Raw genomic sequence first — 17,311 nt, forward strand, 5'->3', positions numbered from 1 at the left:
TTTCAGCCAAACATGGTACTGATTGCTTCTGTATTTCAGTACTTAACATAAAGTTCCTGAAATGACAGTTTATTTCCACAAGTTGCATTTATGCACCCATTAAGTGCTAGTTGCTAGAATGTGATCATTAATTCTTACAATAAATTTGGGTGTTATGCATATTATGTCTTAGGAAATTGAGCTTAGAATAAGAAACTTGCCCATGTATCACAGCTAAAACCTAGTAGAGGTCGGATTTAAATCCAGGTGTGTGTGTGTGTGTGTGTGTGTGTGTGTCTTGATGTTGCTCCTTTCCTAGAAAACAATGATACATTCTTTGAATTTCAAAAATAAGTTTCATTGAAATGTTTTGTAACCATGCACTCATCCCTTATACTCATTGCTTCCTGGCAGCATTTTACCAGAATCATAGTCTCTAATAGTTACCCCAACAGAAAGCTCCTTTCCCATCCTGTTCAGTTTACAGCTGGGCTCCTGGGAGCCCCAGCTTCCTCTGCCACCACCCGCTCCAGCAGCCAGTCCAGGTCGTGCGGCGCGCGCCGGGCTAGCTGCTGTCTCCTGGAAGCCTCAATTTCTTCGTCTGTAAAAGGGATGATATTATGATGATTTAAGAGAGGACATTTTGCCAAGGACTTGACTCAGTGCCTGTCACGTAAGTGCTGGGTAAATGCTGATCACTTATTGGGTAAATGGGTGAAATTGTCTTAATTTGGGGTTCCCCCAGAAACAGATATTGAGACAATGATTTGAGTACAAGTAGTTTCTTTGGGAGGTGATCCAAAAGCATGGATGGGGAAGTAAGGAAGTGAGCTAGGGAAGGGTGATAACCAATAAAGGGTGCTTTGTCCATCAGGTGTCTGCTGTGGGTACCTGGTGATTCACGCTGCTGAGGAACGCGGGGCCGGTGACGGCACCCACCTCACCTTCTCTTGCGGGAGGGAGAGGGAGCGCTTTCCCCTGACTCTCCCAGTGACGGCCACTCACACTGCTGGCAGGTGTGGTGGTGCGGCAGCTCCAGCTGTAGGGAAAGCCCAAAGCAGGGAAATGCGGGTGCCAGCAGTGGGCACGAGGAAAGGCAGTGTGCCATTGGCGAGACCAGGTCGCCACAGCCTCTGCTCCACGCGGGAACGCACAGGCGCATGGAGGCTCCGCAGGCTTCCTGTTACTCCTGAGCCTTCTGATCTTCCGCAGCTGTTCCACCACCGGGCAGCATGATTCAACAGGAAATGAGCTCCTTTCCATATTTTCCTATTAACACACGCTTGCCACCAGAGAATGGGATGAGAATGAATGGGGTTTAGGGTTCTGGAGCTCCGTGGAGCCCCCTGGGCAGGTGTCTAGACTCACCCTGCTTGTTGCACCAATGGGCCATGCGTGCGCACGTACCAACAGCACACGGAAACGTCACTCTGGTCAAGCAGCTTACCATATGTTACAAATCCTGTCCAGCTTGCTCCCTACAGCTGCTGGGAGCACAGCAGCAGTCAGAGCTAGTGGTGCAGAATTGCTCACATCTCTAACACTCACCTGGGTGCTTTGCTGACTTTCAGCTCCACGCAGAGTCCCGAGCAGCAGATCTGAGGTGGAGCCCCTGAAACTGCACTTTTAACAAGCACCCAAAGTGTGCAGAGCTGTTAGTGAGCAGTGTCAGGAAGGAGAAACGGGCATGACTGCAGAAGTGAGGACAAAGACAAAGTGTGGAGAGACTGCAAGGAAATGAGTTGTACTTCCTGCTGGGGGCAGTGGTTAAGATCTGGCTGTGGGAAGTGGTTAGTCCCCAGGGTTCTCTCCTCCTTGGGGCACATCTACCACCCACAGCAGGGCTGAGGCAGGTGGGGTCTTAACCCTCCACATCGCTGGACAGATTAGCTAGGACGTCCATGGTATGTGCATTTACACCAAAAGAAGAAATCACTTGAGCACAATTCTTCCTAAATCAAAAATAACATACTCAATTATAGATCATTTTAGAAGTAGAAACATTAAAAGATGACACATAAATTATCCCAATAAATGTACTAAGTGGGACAAAAGAGAAAGTTGGCAATATAAAACAAGAACAATAAAAGCCTGAAAGAGCTAACCAGGAGTATTAGGTATCAAAAATAATAAATACTTAGATAAAGAATACGTTCATTGGGATGAGTAGCAGAATAGATGTGTCTGAGGAGTGAATGAATAAATTAGAAGACAGACTGAGGAAATTTTTTGCAAGAAAACCCCCCAAAAATATTTTTTAAAAATAGGGAGATTAGAGGCACCAATATCCAGATAACAGCAGTCCCAGAAAAAAAAAATATATATATATAAAGGGAGATAAGGAAACATTTGAAGAAATGATGGAGATAAAAGGTCCCAAGATAAAGATGAAAGGCCCTGTTTCAAAGGCCTCAGGGTCCCCTCCAGGAGAGGTAAAAGCTCACACCCAGACACATCACAGTAAAACTGAAGATACCAAAGAGAAATGTAAGGCTTCAGAGACTAAACAAATCACAGCTAAGCCCAAGAATCGGACTGACATCAGATGTTTTCTTCACTAACAACTCTAGGTGCAATAAGACGATGAAGTGGAATTTTCAACACATTAAGTGGAAACAACATAGAATATAGAGTTTTATGTCCAAACAAGCTGTCAATCAAATTCAGAGACATGATGAGATGTTCTCTGGCAGAGAAGTTCTCAGAAAGTTTGCCAAACAAAGATCTGCATTGGAAATGGCAAAATATTTATATAAGTGGAGAGAAAAGCCTAGGAGATGCTGCAGGAGATATTGGAGGGAAGAAGAGGTTTCATACCTTGGTAAAATTTTTTGTTGTCTTTAAAAAAGAAAAAAAATCCATAGCAATTATGAATTTTAAATCTAAGTATTACCAACATTAATGAGGAATCTGAAATATATGACAGTGTGCTAAAATTCTTTGTTTTGGGGGTGGAGGGTAGAGGAGATATAGATGTCAATACTAAAATCAAGACATTAAAATGATGGAAAAAGTGGGAGAGAACTAAAATAATAAACTAAACCACAAAAATGGATTTTCTTAGATTCCTCCAAAGCATACTATGATGAGAATTCTTATAAGAGTGTTTTATTAAGAAAATGGTCCCAGGGTCCATTGGTAATGGAGTGGGCAGAACAGAACGTGGAAGAAAAGGAACAACCTCACGAACACGCAGCGTGACGCTGCAGGGCAGCTGTGGAGAGTGTCCTGCTGTTCATCCCCCCACACCCATCAGTCATTACTGAAGGCACTCCCCATGGCACTTCCAGGGGGCCTGCAGGCAAGGTGAGCTCTAGGAGAGCCAAGCAGTTATTTGAACAGTGTACAGTGCTGGCTGTTGGAAGCAAAAGACACAGTGACGATGGGGGCAGAACAAAAGAGTTTAAAAGGATCCACGTGGATCTGGGCAGAATATAACATTGTCTGCTGTCCAGGTCCAAGTATATAAGTAATACCAATAAATGTAAATGAAATATACCTGCAGTGAACAAAAATATAGACGTGCAAAAGTTGAAAGTATAAGGTGGAAAAAGACATGTCAAATACCAATCTTTTATCATTTCTCTCTCCATCCCCACTAATACTCACAGTCTTAAATCCAATTCTTATCTAGTAGATAGGAAAGGTCACTAGATAGTGATAAAAATTTCAACACAAGTGAATATCTCAATTTTAAACATGTATGCACTTGCTAAAACAACTTCAAAATATTTTAAGCTGATGATTCAATAATGTGGAATAACAAGTAAAATGGTTATGCATATACGAGGTATGATCAAAAGATATGGTGACTGTTTAAATAAAACAAATTTATTGCAGTAAAAGACACATTGCCATTAATCCCCCTCAAAGTACTCCCCCTCACTTTGAACACCCTTATCCCATCGTTCTTGCCACTTTCTGAAGCGGCTCTAGAAGCCCTCTTTCGTGTCTTTACTTCATTCTCCATCATGACAACGCTCCGTGTCACACATCGCTTCTGGTACAGCAATTTGTGTGAAATAAAAACATGCACTGGATCTGACATGGTGCCACTTCTGGCTCTTCCCCAAAGTCAGAATGATTCAGGACATCAAGGCAGCCACGACAGCGCAACTGAAGACACTCATAAAAGAGGACTTCAGAACTGCTTCAGAAAGTGGCAAGCACGATGGGATAAATGTGCTCAAAGTGAGGCGGAGTATTTTGAGGGGGATTAAGGGCAATGTGTCTTTCCCTGTAATAATGATTTTTATTTAACCATTCACCGTAGTTTTTGATCACTCCCATTTATAATGGAGGAGCAGATACAGCGTGTTTAGAGCAAAGTGTCTCCTGTTACTCAAGGTGTTTAAATCGTTTCTGGAGCAAAGCCTGGGGCTGGAGAGGAGACACAGGGAGCATTTTGGAAGAATGGCCGTTGTGGTGACTGATGGGATGTTTGGACGCCGAGGAGGGAGAGCATAGGGGATCGCGTCAGTTTTGAGCTTGACTGACAGAGAGCATGAGAGTGCCATCGACAGGCTGCGATTATGGGAGGCCCTGCCCGACTGCTGGGCGCAGAGGCCACGTGTCGCAGCTGCGTCCACGTGGCCTGTGTAGATGGTGCTCCGGAGCGTGTGCTGATGGGACCGCTGGAGGAGGGAGGGAGGAAGAGCACCTCCGTGGGCACAGTGCCAGTGGGGGGCAGGCGCCAGCATCGGTGCCGAGGTCGGACTGGCCCAGGGGAGGCACACAGTACCAGGGCCGCTGGCACCTGGTGTCAGCAGGGGCAGGACAGTTGCTTTGCAGGTCCTGGAGGAGAACTGGGGGGAAGAGAATGGTTGGGGCATGGGTGCCAGGACACTGGTTTAATGAGGCCTAAAGGTTTGCTGCAGTCCTAAACATGGCAATAGGGGAAAGCAAGAAAAGTAAGCATAAAGCTGATACAACGTAGACTGTCAGGGCAGTGCCAGTGGAAAAGGTTTTTTTTTTTTTTTTAGCTGAGCCATCCTGCTACCTGTTGGCAGCTCAGCGGCTGCTCAGCTCGGGCTGGACTCGAACCACTGTTGCTCAGAGCTCAAACTCTTGAGTGAGCTCTTAACCAACTGAGCCACTCGGCCGGCCCAGTGGAAAAGGTTTTGACGAAGTCGGTGACGTTCCCAGTATTTGTCCAGATTAGCTTTGGGTGCTGAAATTCTGTTGTATTGAATATTACTTTATGTTGTCAGCTAAGTCTTGGGGATGTTTTGTACTAGATGGATTTGACCATGGTGTGGAATACAGAGGGTTCCAAAAAAATGTATACACCTTTTAAGAAAGGAAAAATCTGTATTAAAATTACGCAGATGGGAACTACTTTGAGCACCTCTTGTAATTGCAGAAGGCAAATGTGACTTGTATTCATCTTCTGTTATCGGTATATATTGAGTATTACAATTTTAATACAGTTTTTTTCCTTTCTTAAAATTGTGTATACATGTTTTTGGCACCCTTTGTATATCTCTCAGGAAGCAGCAGGTGAGGCCATGGAGTTTGGGTGCTGCTCAGAGCTGATGTCACCAGTCAGCTTAGCTTGCTAAGAACGCTTTCTTGATCATTGGCTGAGAAACACATCCAAGCTGTGACACAGAAGCCGGGATGGAATGCTAGGTGTCTAATATCCTTTCTACTCTCAGAAATCATCCCCAGATGATTCTACCGGACCCAGTGTGGAGCAGCTCACCAAGCAGACAGGCCCAGCCTGCGGGAAGCGTGTCTATGGGTACCTTCTCTGAGTCGTTACTTCTGGCCTGGCTGCAGTGGCTTTTGTTGATGGATGGTACTTGTATTGATGGATGATACTTTTGTTGATGGGTGATACTTTTGTTGATGGATTATACTTTTTCCTGCGTGGGGAGCAGGTGATAGCAGCCTGGCCACTGGAAGATTCTAAGTAGAGGTCAAGAGGTTAGGGATGTGTTAGAAGCCCCGCTCAAGTCTGTGGTAGGGCTGCTGGGAGTAGAAACCGTTGTCCAGTGCCCTGTCTCCTGGATGGTACAGTGTCCAGTGACCTGTGGTGCTTAGGTCAGCAGAGAGCATGCATTTGTCTATATCAGTGACAGCGCCAAACAATACTTGCAATGAACAGATCTCAGAGAAAGGACCTGAGTGGAGGCACTAAGGCTGCCCTCAGATGTGTCACTGCCCTACGGGGGATATTGCAGTGATGGGCGCCGCACGGTCGCCCTCGCCCAAGGCCCTCACTGTAAAGGGCTGAGCCCAGCAGTGGCAGCTCCTGTGGACAGAGCAGTGGAGCTCTTTGTCAGCAGAGTGCACTCAGCAGTCAGCATGGTGTCTGTTCCTGAGTCGGCAGACGAGTCCGTGTTAGAAGACGATGTCAACATCATTCAAGAAGCTTATTTTTAAAAGTCTGAGAGAGCAGCTAGCTAAGTTTAACACCTACTTGAGTACACCCCTCCCCCAGCAACATGGACCTTCTCATCACCCTTATTGAAAAGAACTGTCCAGGACGTGACTTCAACATGCAGTAATAAAGGGAACAGCAGATAGAAAAAATGCACTCAAAGAAAATAAAGAGGCCTTTGGAAGCAGGTTCTTTCTCCTCAGTGAGGGCTCTCCAGGAGATTTGAGATTACAAAGGGCGGGCTATACGGGGACGTGCCTCGACCACATCCTGTGATAATGTTTAGTGACCGTACCATTTTTTATATTCTCGTTTTAAGAAAAATAAATTTTGAATCATACGTGTTAAAAACGCCACAAGCCTTGAAACAGCCATCCAACTTTAGGATGAACTTTGCAAATGTTACAAATGATGATAGTGATTGGTTAAATTCTAAATTTTGTATTTTAAAAATGACTTTTCTGATTACAGAAGTAATTCATATGTATATTATTATGCTTTTCTGATTATAAAATAACACAGTAATTAATTCCAAAGAAGACCACCCACAATTCTTCAGGGAGATCTACTCCTCGGTGTAGGGAGCGTGCGACGGGCATTTCTGGGTCCCCGCTGCATGCTAGATGTGCTTGTAAGTGCTGTGGACACAAAATCGACAAGACACCATTCTCACCTCCAGGAGCACATGGTCTGCAAAGGAACACAGAGTGGAAATAGGCATGCCGTTGGGGTGCCGGGGGTGCTAAGAGAGGAGCAAGGGAGTGGGGGGGCCTTGGGGCAGAGAGAATTTGAGGCAAGTTACAAAGGAGAGGGGTGGTGGGCAGGAAACTGCAATCAGAGGAACGGTGTGTGGGCCAGCAGTGTGGGGGACACTCGCATTTGCTTAGCTGGAGAAGTGACTTGGGGGCCGTGTGCTCCAGAGTGAGGAACTTTCAGATGCAGGACGCTGACAGGTGGGAACATAGGTGTGCTCTGAGCTTTGCGCCGAGTCTCACTGACTTATCCTTGCTTTTGGAACGTGTGAGCTGCGGTAGCTGCTGCCACACAGACTGTGTCCATCCTCACTCATGAGAGCGTCATTGCCCCCAGAGTTAGCATCCTTCCACCAAAAGAAGCTTTAGTACAGAAAACGAGCCAGACAGACACAGTGTCACAGTGTCCTGCCTCGGGCTGAGCATCCAAGAAACCAGTACCTGTGTCACCTGGAGAGAAGAGGATGATGGGAGACATGGCATTTGTAGGAGTGGGAACTACTCAGAGGCTTAAAAAAGGAGCTGACAACTGACTAGTCCTGGGATGGGTTTCTGGATACTCCCAATCCTTACAGCTTAACCACTTAATTAACTACCTCATGGATCACGGGTCTGTTTTGTGGATAAATATTAATAATAATAATAGCATTTTCTTGATGCTAGATGCTTGTGGAGTTTTCCTGAGATGCTCAGAAGGCCTGAGCACCTGCCTTCCTACTTGGAACTCAGCAGTAAAGATGATCAAAGCTGCTTGGTATAAGAGTGAGCACATCTTACCCATCAATGCGGGGAGGGTTAGGAAGTGCGGACGAGCATGAAAACGCCCCAGGTGAAGTGACATTTGCAGGACAGGGAGCGAGCCTGGTGCTGTCTGCACACGAAAGGCACATCAGAGCCCAAATGGGTTCATTTCTGGGAGCCGGGTGGGAGGGTCAGGTCGTGGTTGTTTTTTCCTTAGACCTTCCTTCTAGGGTGGACAATACTTTGTAATAAAATATTGTTTTTTATAAAAGGGTTATCTGGCTGAATTGGAGTCCAGAAGCAGTGAATGAAAATGACCTCCATGTTCCTCTAACTGCCCCTTAAACCGCTGAACCCCAAGTGTGTGTGTGTGTGTGTGTGTGTGTGTGTGTGTGTGTGTGTCCATCGCTGTGTGTGGAAGTCTCCATGCCATTATTATGGGGGAGTTCTAGTTGAGTCAGAGGGCAGAGGCTGGGGTGGAATTTCTACATCCAGAGGAGGGAGGCAGGAAGGGGACAGAGCGACTTCTCCTGGGAGATTTGGTAGCAATGGAAGGTCATAGGTTGACAGGACTACTGAAGAAAAACTTTGGCTGACTCTGGCATCAGCAGAGCTGGAGGCGGCCCAACGGTGGGGATGAACCCATTCTGCTGGCCCTGCACAGAGCCCAGCGATGCCAGGTGTCAGGAGCCCGCTGGGACCACAGGCGGGGCACTGCTGCATGACGGGCAGGGGAGACTCCTCCAGGGAGGTGCCTGGACAGGTGGGAGTCGAAGCTGAAGACCAGGGCAGGTGCAGCTCCTGGACAGAGAGTGTGAGGCCCCTTTCAGACTCAGAAATAACAGGAAACCCTTGAGGCCAACTGGCTTGCACCTCTAGCAAGTGGTCTTGTTTTGTGATCCCAGGCTGATGATGTCTCAGTGTGAGGCTCTTCCCAGGACCTGAGAGATCATTTGTGAGTAAGTGAGGATTTCTGCAGCCGCTGGAATTCAGCCCGGAGCCTGGCACAGGCTTTGATTCGTCTCACATTCCTGACAAGCACCACAGTAGGCAAAGCAGCTGTGGCAGCTGGGGTCCTTATGAGGGAAGGTGGCAGATGTGCCATCGGCTGCCCTGTCCCTGCTGGGCCCACAGGGAATGTAAGGAGAGGCGGCTTTCGGTGTTCAGGACCATGCCTCCCAGTTAAACACAAGGTCAAGAACATCTGTGGCAGCCTATGCGGCCCAAGTGCAAGCGCATTAAAGTGAAACGGAAATTGATTGACTGAAACATCTGGTTGTGTGACTAAGGACTTCCTTCGTGGCTGGGGACCTCAGCTGTGCCGAGTGCAGACCAGGCCAGAAATCAACCTGGTGCCCACCCGCGGGTCTGGCGAGAGCGCTGAAAGGTCATCTGTCATCCCAAGGAGGCTTTCCTCAGGACAGATGCTAAACTCAATGGCAAAACCAACATAAAGACGCCCTGCTGAGAGTGTATTTACTCAAAGTACACTTTTCAGATTTTCCCCCAGGACAGGTTTAATAACATTTTAGAAAGAATGTATTCAATCAGCGTTTTCAGAAATAACTGTATCTAGTAGCCATGATACTATTTCTGGCTCAGGACAGCAATACGAACCACATCTTAGAAAATCTGTGCCTTCTGTTTCAGGGTTTATTGCTGTGACATGGAGATGAAATCTGGCAGCTGTTAAAACTAGGTTTACTGTTCAGTCCTGACAGCACTTGGCCACTCCCACGGAGGTGGAGACCCGAACCCCGACGTGATGAGGCTGCTGTGTGCCCTCAGCTGTGCACCCCGTGTGGACACCCCAGAGTGGTCTGCAGTGTCCCCAAGTGTGTTCCCAGCACCGCCAGTCCCTGGACCTCCCCAGGGATGACCTCGTCACATAGGCCAACTGGCTGGCAGCGTCTGATGTCTCCTTAGACATACTCAATGGACCCTGAGATGTCCCAGTTTAAAAAGTGTCCTTAAGTCCATTTAACCGGAAATGCCCCATTATTTGATCAGAGTTTTTTGGTTTTGGTTTCTTTTTATCCTTGAAACACCTCACAGCATGGGACACTTTGCTTTCTAGTAGGGATTCAGGTAGCTCTTTCCTATGGAATTTCACACTGAATGTAATTGTTCCTCTTTCTGTCTTTATGTCATGAGATTGCCCATCCTCTAAGAGGTGGGCTGTGGCTAGGCCAACAACCGCCAGAGCGGAAAGCCACCCGGTGTGATGCTGTGCGATTGCCTGGCCAGGGGACGGGAGTTGGCCTTGGACTTTCTGACCCTGGGGACAGGGTTTCTCTTGCAAATGCTAACCTGTAAGATCTATGGCAAACGGTAGCTACTACACGACGTCCTCCTGGGTTCTATGGGGCGATGGGACACCTCTGCCCTGGGAACCCCCTACCCTGGGACAGTTATTCATCCAGCATGGGAATTAGGGTGTCTTCTGGGCCCCATGTGTGAGGGTTCAATTTCCCATTGTTGGTGGACAAGAACTGAGCTGGAAGGCAGCTGCTGGAGGGAAATTGTCTCTAAACAACTAGAAGAAAAACTAGAAGTTCACCTTTGCCTGAAATTTGTTAATCTTCAGTTGCCCTTAATTTTATTGTTAAAATTTTTAGAATTTCATACCATTTTTATTTGTTTAATTTTAATTAAAAATTTTTTTTCATAATTTTGAAATAATTGCAGAATCACAGAAAGCTGCTAAAAATAGTACAGAGAGGTCCTCTCACACAGTTTCCCCCAGTGACAGGGTCTTGTATGAATACAGTATGTTGTCACTAAGGAGACGCTCCCTGCCTCATTCCTCACATCGGGACTCTGTATCTCCTTTTTATGTTTGTCTGTCTTGCCAGAGGTGTGCCTGTTCCGTAGAAGTGTTCAGAGAACTTGCTTTTCGTTTTCTTGGTCTTCTCTATTGCTTTTCTGTTTTCAATCTCATTGATTTCTGTCTTTAATATTTCATTTTTCCTGCTTGCTTTAAGTTTATTTTGTTTTTCATTTTCTAATTTCTTGAGGTAGGAGCTTAGATTATGGATTTAGAACTTTTTTTGTAACGTTAGCATTTAGTGCTATCCATTTGCCTCTGCTGTACCTTAGCTGTGTCCCATGAATTTTGATAGGTTGTATTTTATTTTCATTCAGTTCAATGCATTATTAAATTTCCTTTGAGTCTTCCGTTTTGTTGCATGGATTCTTTAGAAGTGTGTTTCATTTCCAAGTGTTGGGAGATTTTCCTTGTATCTTTGTATTATTGACTTTGTCTGATTTCTTTGTCAGAGAACACACCCCATGGTCTTAATTATTTAAACCTTTTGATATTTGTTTTATGACCCAGGATGTATGTAGTCTGTCTTGGTTCCATAAGTGCTTGAAAAAATGTATTTTGCCATTATTGTTTGTTGTGTTGTTGTTATGTTCTGTAGATATCTTTTAGGTCCTGTTGTGGATGGTGTTATTAGTTCTTCTGCATCCTGGATGGTGTTCTATCTAGGACTTCTGTTCTTAATTCTGTTGTGAGCTTCTGGTGATTTCTCCTTTTTATAGCTGCTCTTGGTATTCCATTTCACTTGATCTTACCATATACAAAATTTGCGCAGGGCTAGAGCAGTATATTAGAATCACCTGGGGGCTTTAAAAGATGCTGATACGAGGGCCACATTCCAGACCAATTACATCAGAACTCCTAGGGGTGGGTCTTGGGCATCTTTCCTTTTCCAGAGCTCCCACTGTGACTCCATCGTGCAGCTAGAATTGAGGATGGCTAAGTCGAGGCTCCGCAACGTGACCCACCTCAGGCCTCACAGGTGACCTGACCCGCCTGGGAAGACCACAAGGTCAAATCTAGTGTCTGGAGTAGCTCGTCAGTCAAGCTGAGATAGTGGGATGGTCTGTCCTGTGCTGTCTCAGGCAGTAGCACTAGCCACACGTGGCTGTTGAAATGTGGCCAGTGAGACTGAGGACCTGAATTTTTAATTTTATTTTGAGTAACTTAAATCGAAACAGCCACATGTGGCTAGTGGCTACTGTATTGGACAGGCAGCTCTAGATTCATGTAGTTTTTCTGACTCATTTTGCCAAATATATATATGTTTTCATCCAATATTTCCAATGAGAAATGATTCTAAGTGGAAATTTTCTCAGTTGAGGCGGTTTTTTTTCATATCATATAGTACGTTTATAGCAAAACATGTGAATTGCTGTTATTTCTCTCTGTTGAGAAGTGAGACCTTAGGAAATAGTTCAAAATGCCTTTTGATTACAAAATTGCACTGATGGAAAATATTTGAAAACGGTGTTGCTAAGGAGTAACACTTGTGTCAGAAGATAAACTTAAGTTTTCCTTCCAATACTTATGTGTTACCTGTGGCTTTTAAAGGTGAGTCCTAATAACCCCCCAGGGATACTGTTCATCTCTCCATTTAGTTACTTGTAGTTTCCAGGGACACAATTGTAGCAGTAGAAACGTTCAAACCCAGATGTGTCCGACCCAACGAAAGCTTGCAGTCAGCCTGTAACTGAAGTCAAGACACTAAGCTAAGAGGCACTCAGGTTGGCATCTCAGTGTTTGCAGCACGACTGGCATGTTTATAGGGTGATCAGCCCCTGCATTCTCCAAGGGGGCGGAACCCTCAGGTAGTGACGGACTAGCTAGGCCGGACAGAACTGCTTGGTGATAAATCCAAGGTGCAGGTACCAGGTAACAGGACCACAGCCTAGTCTTCACTCCGAAGCATCCGTTCCCAGTCATTTTTAAATAGTAATTTTTAGTGATGGGGTAAAACTAGAAAGAGAAGGAGAGCTATGAAAGCCTATCAAGAAAAAGGGCTGGGCCGACTGAGTGGCGCGATGGTTAAGAGCTGGCTTGGGACATCAGAGGGCCCCGGTTCGGATCCCATATATGAGGGCCAGTGACACTGCCCTCCACAGCTAAGATGCTGAACAACAGCTCAACCTGGAGCTGGGCTGCTGTGAGTCGCCAGCGATGGCGTAGGCTGCAGCTCCTGCTGCAGTGGGTTGCCATGGGCTACCGTGTGTAGCCAGCAGCCAGCGTGAGCGGCCAGCAGCCGCAGTGAGCAGCTGTCCAGAAGCCGGCAACCTGATCTGCCTCACCCGGGAAGAGCGCAATGATGGTGCCAACTTGGGCCAGTGAAGCAACGTCCTCCACAACTAGACTGAAGAACAAAAGGACAGCAACTTGTCTGTTCCCCTTCCCCAATTCCCCAGCGCTGTTCCCATCTCCCCAATTCCCCAATAAAAATCTTTAAAAAAAAAAAAGAAAAGAAAAAGGGCTACAAACTTTCAGTTATATAAGATAAATAAACTCTGGAGACCCCCTATACAGCAGCATGCCCATAGCTCACAATACTATGTTATATACTTAAAATTTGCTGAGAGAGTAGGTCTTATGCCTCATAAAATAATAATAATAATAATAATAATAATAATAATAATAATAATAATAAAAAAGGGGTGGGCAGAGATGCTGGGAGGCGATGGCTGTATGAGTATTTCATGGCCGTGACAATGATGGCTTCATGGGCACACGCTTATCCACAAACTCCCTGAGTTGTATACAGTAAATATGTACATCTTCTTACATGTCAGTCAAACACAGTGAAATGGTTTTAAAACAAAATAAAATTACAAAAGAGAAAAGGGGCTATATAATAAAATTATTCGCATGGTTCTTTCTAAAAATATTTCTGAAAAACTGAAATAATAAGAGATAGTATATCCTGTCAGCATGAGAAGTAGATGTAATTATTCCATCTTTTGTCACTCAATAGAAAACCATTAACGGTACATGTACACTTGGCAGAAAATGTTGAAAAGTCTTAATGGACAATTATGTCTTCTTGCTTTCCATGGCTCCTTTTAGCTCTAGGAACCGAGAGCGTTCGTTTTCACTCAGGCCTGTCCAAGTCCTGAGAAAACCCTAACCAATCCTAAGTCTATATAAACAGGCTCCTCACTAGTTGGTTATAGGAAACCAGTCTACAGCTGGAAGAGTCTGAGGTGTGAGTGACAGAAGCACCCAGACACTTCTGGGGATGAGGAGGGAAGCCCTGCGTCCTTGCGCCCGCCAAGTTCTAGCTTCTATTCTGGGCCCCTTAAGCTTTTTAAGTAACAGAACCTTCTGAAAACACAAAACCATAGACCCTGACCCCAGAAAAATATACATATATTCCCAATTTTGCTTACTCACTTAGGATCTTTAAAGATCTCCTGAGAGCATCCATGGCCTGAGCTTAGGCACCTTGTCCTAACCCCGGGCGGGTTCTCAGGAAGGGACTTCTGCCTTAGGTCCTGGGCTTTGGCTGCTGGTCTGGGGCTATGAAATCTACCTGGCCCTTGCCAGCTCCCACACCGCCCCCCACAGCTGTGGCTGCACCCTCCCAGCTCTTCAGGGCACAGAAGTCCAACTCTAGACTCCGAGCTGGTCACACAGCCCAGGGCTGCCTGTCCAGATGGCATGGAGGAGCTGGGCAAAACCATGGTTTTGTGATAGTGAACTAGATACCACAGTGAAATTATGTCTAAGAACAATCACATGGTATTTTCATCCCATCACTTAAAAACTAAAACATATTCCGTAGCCATGGCCCACATCTCACTGAAGCTCCTCACATGTACTTACAACTTCCTTTTGGGCATAAAAGCTGCCTCAGCGCTTCTGAACCAAGCACACTGCGTTGCCTCCTGCAGCTCTGCTCCTTCACAGCCGTGCTGCCTTGCAGTCCTGGGCGTTCTTACAGTTCCCTGACGTACAGAGCTCTTTCCTGCCCCAGGGCCTTTGCACTGCTGCCATCTGGAACCTGATGCCCTCTCCTTCTTCCCCTCACAGCTTGTCACTTGGACATCACAGAGAGTCCTCATCTGCTCACCTCATTTAAGGTAAGGCCCCTTATTACTCTTCTTCTTCTAGCTCCGCCTTGAGAGTGTGTTTTCTGATTTACATATGTTTTGATTTGTTTATCCGCGCTCTCCTTATCTAGACTGTGAACTGCAATAGGATAGGGGCTGCATTCGTGCAGGCTTTCACTGTCCCAAGCCCGGTTTCTGGAACCTATAGAAAAAGTGAATGAATGAAGCTGCAAGGTCAGAGGTCACTGACTAAATGTTCCAGGTCTGTGCAGGCCTCCGTGCTCTGGGCATTTCCGGTGTCACGGCAAACTCAGATCAGGGCGTTCTTACAATCCACCCAAATCGCTGGCAGTGAATCGTTCCCGACAGTAGAACTTCCTAGCTGACTGATGAGGATGAAGGGTCATTCATAGCTGCAGTTCTCTGCCAGGCCTGCTAGGTGCCTGGGCCTGGGTGGTGAGATCCCAGGGCCATCCAGAGCACCCAGGGAAGGCTGTGTCAGTGTTCACAGACTTGGTGATGGGAACAGATAAGCTTCATGGAGAAGAGCGAGTTTGGGGGAAGGCGGTGAGTGCTGACTTGGATGCGAAGGACGTGCACTTCCAAAGAGCTATCCCGACAGTGGTGCCCAGCACATAGCTGGGAACGGACTGGGGTGGAGAGAGGGGCCGAGTCAGCTGGACGCCAGGGCTGAGGCCGGCACTGAAACCGGCTAACTGTGTGTTGGCTGAGGAAATTCACACGGGAAGGAGATGTGGCTGAGAAGAGATGCTAGAAGACAGTTCATGAACTCGGGGTCTGCAGTAAGAAACAAAACAGCAGGGGAGATGGAGCCAACGTGGGTGGCTGATGGATGGGGAAAGTAGGGGAGAAATGGAGACTGATAATGCTGGGACACAAGGGGCGATCTCCGAATGGAGAGGAAAGCGACAGAAGGGGGCACATGAGAAGGCATGGAGTGGGCTGGAAAGCACTTTCCTGGGTGTCCTTGACCACTTTACAAAACTGGGACGAAAGAGGTAGTTTTGTTAAAATTAAGGGAGACAGAGGTGTCACTAGGGGCTTAAAGGAGGTGACACATGCTTGAAGCGGTCTCTTTAGATAATGCGAACATCAAGAAAAGATTAATAAAGCCGAGTAAGGTGCAGTCCCCCTGAGGGACAGATCATAGCACACGTTTTGAGGCTCAAAACAGCGCATCTTTGTGACTTCCTCCGGAAATTCTTGGACGAGGAAAGGGTGGTGGGTTGAAAAAGCAGCTGTTGTCAGGTCCTATCGAGTCCAGTGATTTAAAACCACTGACGATGGGGTCCAGCCTGGGGAGACCTGAACGTGATGCCAGAAAGGGGGCGAGAAGCCAGGAGCACAGGAAATGTTTTAAGGCCAGGACGCTATGCTGAGAGGGACACCTCTCTCCCTTGGAATGAGACACGCCAATTCAGGGGCCAGTGATGCGCCCTGTTTTCTGCTGGGCGAGCAGGTTGTAGCCGAGAGAAGCCCGTGTTCCTGGTGGAGGCGTCGCTGGGCTGCCCTGGTGTCCCTGCCTTACACCATGTCTACACCGCAGCAGTGGACATTACCATGTCTGTCAAGGTCAACGAACCACCCATACATAAAGGGGACTCCCAGTAACAGTGCTACGTGGTTACAGAAGGCACTTGGTTACAGTTACAGGTCTAACCTGTTAGACTCCTGGAGAATTCCCGAAGGCATATGTGTGCTCCTGTGCATACCATTAATGCAGGCGTGGCCAAGGCATTGTCACCCTCAAGTTGCTTCCTGCGGCGCTGGCTTTCCACCCTCACTCCCCCCGCTCCCCTGCGGCCTTGGCTTTCCTTCTCCTGCCCTCTTCTCTGGACTCCCTAAGTCTGGGCTTAGTCAGGCAGGGCTGTGGAATTAGCACTGCAGCCCCTGGCACTCAGAACCACAGCCAGATCAGCATGACCTAGAACGAGGACCAAAGCAGGGCCGAGACCCCTGGGCCAGGTGCGATTCCTGGGGCGCCTGCCTCTGTTCATACTCCCACAGCTGCCTGAGGGCACAGGGCTGGGCCAGGTGAGAAGCCCTGAGCTCCCCAGACAGACTGTTTTCCTGAGAAGGGAAGACACAGGCTTGACTGTGAGTGTGCATGCAGGTGTGTGTGTGTAAAACAGCTCAGAGCGTGCGGGTTACCTTTCACTGAAAAGTTTTTTTTGTTTTTGTTTTTAAGGTTTTATTGGGGAATTGGGGGAGGGGAACAGCGTTGGGGAATCGGGGAAGGGGAACAAACAAGTTGCTGTCCTTTTGTTCTTCAGTCTAGTTGTGGAGGATGTTGCTTCACTGGCCCATGTTGGTATTATCGTTGCGCTCTTCCCGGGTGAGGCAGATCGGTCACCGGCCATTGGACGGCCGTTCACGGCGGCTCATGGCAGCTCATGAAAGCGCACGCCCACTGCTGGCCAGCCCCACTGCAGCCTACACCATCGCCGGTGACTCATGGCAGCCCATCTCCAGGTCGAGCTGTTGTTCACCATCTTGGCTGTAGAGGGCAGTGTCACTGGCCCTCATGTGGGATCCGAATCGGGGTCCTGCTGCTCAGAGCTGGAGT

The 17,311-nt window shown here is 47.2% G+C and overlaps 1 long non-coding RNA gene across 1 annotated transcript in view; it reads left to right on the forward strand.

The window, feature by feature from the left end:
• Positions 1–17,311, forward strand: part of LOC109396148 (uncharacterized) — an 84,707-nt gene that overhangs the window by 6,420 nt on the left and 60,976 nt on the right. Inside the window, exon 3 of the long non-coding RNA XR_002126805.1 lies at positions 14,705–14,754. This is a non-coding gene — a long non-coding RNA (uncharacterized LOC109396148). The remainder of the gene's footprint in view (positions 1–14,704; positions 14,755–17,311) is intronic.

The sequence above is a fragment of the Hipposideros armiger genome, unplaced genomic scaffold (genome assembly GCF_001890085.2).
Source record: "Hipposideros armiger isolate ML-2016 unplaced genomic scaffold, ASM189008v1 scaffold_504, whole genome shotgun sequence".
NCBI lineage: Eukaryota > Metazoa > Chordata > Mammalia > Chiroptera > Hipposideridae > Hipposideros > Hipposideros armiger.